The 4,949-nt window shown below is 52.4% G+C and overlaps 1 protein-coding gene across 1 annotated transcript in view; it reads right to left on the bottom strand.

Moving 5' to 3' along the window:
- Window positions 1–4,949, bottom strand: part of ADAMTS10 (ADAM metallopeptidase with thrombospondin type 1 motif 10) — a 63,328-nt gene that overhangs the window by 42,743 nt on the left and 15,636 nt on the right. The window lies entirely within an intron of this gene.

Genomic DNA, 4,949 nt, shown 5'->3' with positions numbered 1-4,949 from the left:
TGGCCCTCTTGGCCACCTGGGCACCCTGCTGGCTCATATTCAGCTGAATCCTTTCAGTAACAAAGCTAGCAATAAGGTCTCTTCAAAACAAACCAGAACAAGCCTTAGGGTGACAATGCCTCAGTAGAAGGCAGCCTTGTTAAGGAACTGTGGGCTTCTTCAGCACATCTACAGCTGCCACGTGGACCTGCTAACTACGCTTTGATAACCCACATAATAGCAGCACCATACCACGGATCACAGCTGCATTGGTGCATTAGGTACTGGGCACCCTCCTAAGGGGCACAAAGACGATCTCCTTGCAACGCCAATCATGCAGTCAAAATAAGAAAGTGAGTAACCAGGATTCCCCAGCTGTGCTTAAAATGCAGCAAGAAAATCATAGAACCATAGAATGGTTTGGGTTGGAAGGGACCCCTAGAGGTCATCTAGTCCAACCCCAATAAGTTGGCCATACCGGTTCCCCAGCCAGGTCTCTATCTATGACACCCTCCTGCCTTCCCAGCTCACCAGCTTAGTGCTCTTTATCGTATCAGCCTGGCTTAGCACTTTCTCTTGGGGCACTTCAGTTTTTGAGCCTGTCTCGTACCACTTAGGAAACGTGCTCTGACAAGGTCACCATCCAAAACGTCTGCCTGCACTCACACGGTAACGCAACACTTTGGGCTGTCAAAGAAATTGGCACTCTGCAACCTCGACAGAAATTTCTCATTTTCCAAGCAAAATGTCACAGGGACTGCCAGACTGGAGGTCCCAGCTGTCCCCAACAGTCTCAGTACCAGAGGCTTCGTTGGGAGATGTAAATAACCATGCCCTGGACAGGATCGCTCCCCCATCATTGCTCATGGAGCGGGAGAGGATTTGCCCTCTTTTCACTCTGGAATATTCTTACCATGCTTTCTGCATCCTATTTGCAGTTGTTTCCTAAGCAAACGGGAGAGGCCAGGCTGCTCCAGGGTGGCTGCATTTTGCCTGGCTCCACAGCACCCATCTTCAAAGCCTTCCCAGCCATCATAAATTTGGACTCCAAATTACACTCTTACCACATGGCAGCACTGGAAAGTTTCCTTTTCCTCCAGCGTGTTTTCCAGTGTGGGAGCCTGACAGAGTGGTTTCCTTGGCCACCAGTAATGGGACAGTCCTTCCCACCAGCTGGGTTTAGGGGTTAGCTCCCATCCTTCCAAACCATAAGCACTTCTGGCACCTCTCCCTTGCCTTGACAAGCCAGAAATAATTATTAGTTTTTTAACTTCCTGTGCTCCAGCTTCTCCTGCATCACACCGCCTCGCGTGCGATGCAGCCAGGCAAACAAGAGTGACTATTTGCACTTAAGCAATGACCTCAGGCTTGGAAAAATTTGGTATCGGAAGTGTCTTGTTTTTCTTTTTCCCTCTCTGCAGTCCACATGGGCTTGCAAAATAGCGGCTCGGAAGGAGGCTTGCACACGCAGTGGCTAGAAAAGGCGGAGGACCCCGGGCTGTCTCTGATGCTGACCTGCAAGGTATGTCGGGGAGGAAAAAATGTGCCCAGAGCCTGGGGGTGAGGTTGTGCCTGAGAACCTGCTTTTGCTGTAGTCCCAGTCACTATGGGGGATGCCACGCTGGGAACAGGGACGCTGGGAAGAAAGGTCTAAGAGCAGTGCCCTGCATCGCATGAATGGTTTGGGAAGTGATGCTTTAGAGCGGGGATGCCACACACGGGAAAAAATAATGGAGACTTTCAACACAAGGAGGAAGCCGGTGTCCTCGTGCAGCATTACAGCCGGATCCTTCCTCTCCTCTAAAAATGCAAAAGATTAGATTAGGCTCTCAGGGATTAGGACCTCTTTTACGCCCTAACCCTGTGTATTCCACCCAACGTCACAGATGTTCCCTTACTCCCTCATTTGCTCATCCCTGCCTTGGTCATGCTCCCCATATTACAGACCATACTAGGAGCTCCCAACAGCGAGAGCGGCACTGTTTGGCCATTCCTTCCTTCCTTCCAGAAAAGCCATCATGTTCCCTCTGCCCTCTCAGCCACTTCACGTTTTATTTATAGACCTTGGTCTGAAATGGGCAGTACTGCACCCACTGTATCTGAAGGGTTTGCACTGGTGATAAGCAGCCTGGTGTTTCCAGAGAGCTGTCAAACTGCTTTGGAAGAGATGCTATAAAAAGCCTTTCTCCAGGAAAACCAGCCCCTGGCTGTGCGGGATGCTGGGCACCCTTGGGGGACCACAGAACTCCCAGGACAGGGCAAGGGAGAAAGCTGGGAAGCAGGAGGGATGGGGTGTGGGGAGAAACACCTCAATGCCCCATTTTTGGTGGAAAGGGAGCACCCATCTGCAGGGGCAGGGATGGCAGAGGAAGGGAAAGGGCTAAGCTGAACAAAAAGAACAAGAGAGGGACGGTGAAAGTGGAGGAGGGAGGATCATGTTCCCTCCTTGTATGCCTACCATGGCCTCTCTCATTACAGAGCCGCTTAAAGGATGAAAAGGAAGCAAATGTTTGCTCTGGTCTTGTCGCCAAAGAGGAGCCCCAACAATTCCAAGCCCAAACACGATTCCTAAGGGATGGCTGTGGAAAACACCGCGGGCTGCCCTGGCTTCAGGCTGCCCTGGCACTGTGTCCATCTCCCTACATCCCCCAAGGGTCCGTTGGTTTACACGTGAGCTGGGAACGGTGTGATCAACCTCACTGAACATTCTATGAAACAGAGAACATCTCATCTCTCACTATGGCTAAACTAAGCCATTAGAAGAAAATTTCCTTTTGATTAAAAGCCGTTCAGCAACGGTGGGCACGTGCTGAATCCTTGGTCAACTGTTTCAGCTGCTCTTCCCCACACTGATAAAAAAATGCAGCCTGGGTGTACAGGTTCCATCCGGACCTCGTCACATCTCTGCTGGCTTCAAAACGCCTTCAATGCTGGGCTGCTATTTCCCACAGATATAATTACAGCTTATGACTATGATACCTTAATCTTTGTCCTGCATAAAATAAATACGCTGATCTGGAGTCGTGCACACAGGGGCCACGTGAATCCTGCTCCACTGCTAACCCAAGCAAGCCACTTCGCCAACGTCAGGGACTTGTTGAAAACACTGGCCTTTATTCTCTGTGCCTCCAACTGCTAAGGCGAGATAACAGCGTTTCGCCCTCTCAAAAGGGTGTTGTGAGGATTATGTACTTACTATCTCAGCAGCGTGGTGAAGTGAAGTGTTGAGTAAGATCTACAGCCTGACGCCAACTATTCCGGATGCAGGGAGACTAAAAAAGCGCCCTGACAGCAAGAGGGGCCCACGGGGCAGCCAGACCCTCAGGACCAGACAGGGACTGGGGAGGGGACAGGCTGCGATCCCTGGCTTGGTGCTCCCATGGCACCTTGCTCCCAGCAGCATCATGGGCTGAGACTCATCCTGCTCAGGGGAAGCCAGTGTCTAGGAGAGCACAAATGCATTCATGGGAATTTTGGTGGGCCTTTGGGTTTAGACTGAGGTGTATTAGCAAATGGTGCGAGGATTTGGGAGGGAGGAAGGATCTGAGCTGCTGTGGGTCAGGATGGAGGCGATCTGGCAGCAGAGTCCTCATCAGAGCATTGCTGCGCCGTGAACGCAGTGCTGCAGATGGAGAGAGGTGCGAACTGACGGACGCGGGAAGCCCAGAACAGATACCCCAGGCATTGCCAGAGGCTTTGGAGAAAAGGACCAGAAGCTGTGTTTACTTCAGATTCAAGAAAATATGTCTTTGTAACCTTGCACGTTGCACAGGGTGCAGCTCCGTGCCTGCCTGCCTCTCCTCTCACCCAGAACAAGCTGCAGCACGGCAGCGCCCCACTTTTAGCAACGAGATGGTGCTCGGACCCAGGATGGCGTGTGGCTTTTGGTTGCCTTTGTTCCTCTTTCCAGTTCTGCTTCACAAGACAACCCACAGCCACTGTAACTACAGCCTGATGGCATTGCACTACTCAGCACCCCGGGGACATTGCTGAATTTGGTCCTACTGCAATTAATCTGGGCACACATGGTATTTCAGGATTACGGCTGCGTAAGTACGCTGCCGAGGCTTTAACACCTTGCACAGATAAATATCTAACTTTGGAGCCCTTCCTTCTTACCTCTGGTGCCTGATGGGACTGTTCATATTCACATAGAATCCTAGAATCCCAGAATGGCCAGGGTTGGCAGGGACCTCTGGAGATCCCCCATCCCACCCCCCTGCCCAAGCAGGCTCACCCAGAGCAGGGGGCACAGGACAGCGTCCAGGCGGGCGTTGAAGATCTCCAGAGAAGGAGACTCCACAGCCCCCCTGGGCAGCCTGGGCCAGGGCTCGGGCACCCTCAAAGGAAAGAAGTTCTTCCGCATATGCAACTGAAACCTCCGCTTAAGAAATTGCACAAAGGCAGCACGGGCAGATAACACAGGGTGGTTAAATTGCTTCACCCTGGTGCCGTGTTTGTACCCTAGGCTGGGTACAAGGCAGCCCACCTCACTTTCCAGTCCCTTCATTCCTAACCTGGAATAAAATCACGTACAAAGGCACAAAGCTATGTACAGGAGACCCACGTTCCGCTTTCCTTGCAATCGCTTGCACGTGTGGCTCTGTATTTAAACACATTAGAAACACACAGACGTGCGAGACAGGTACCAAGTGCTCACGCCCAAGCAGGTTTGAGCATTCCCTAATGGCAGCGCTTACAGAACCACGCGTGCCTAAACTAAACCCGCTCCTTCAGCAGCACGCCTCTGCCCCAGGCTCAGCCCTATTTGCAGGCTCCAGCAGAGCCCCCCCCATCCCCGCACACGCAGACCGCTCTCCACCGCGCCGGCCGGCTGCACACACAGCCCTCCTGCTCACAAAGCCTCCGTTCATCCGAGGATGCGCTGCTCCACCCCCGTGGAGCTTCCTCTATTGCTACCGCATCCCCGCCGCTTTCCAAGCCTGTACGTGGCTCTCGTCTTACACAGC

Source organism: Egretta garzetta, unplaced genomic scaffold, assembly GCF_000687185.1.
Source record: "Egretta garzetta isolate BGI_Z169 unplaced genomic scaffold, ASM68718v1 scaffold348, whole genome shotgun sequence".
Lineage (NCBI taxonomy): Eukaryota > Metazoa > Chordata > Aves > Pelecaniformes > Ardeidae > Egretta > Egretta garzetta.
The sequence above is the reverse complement of the archived record's forward strand: the minus strand, read 5'-3'. Positions and strand labels throughout refer to the sequence as shown.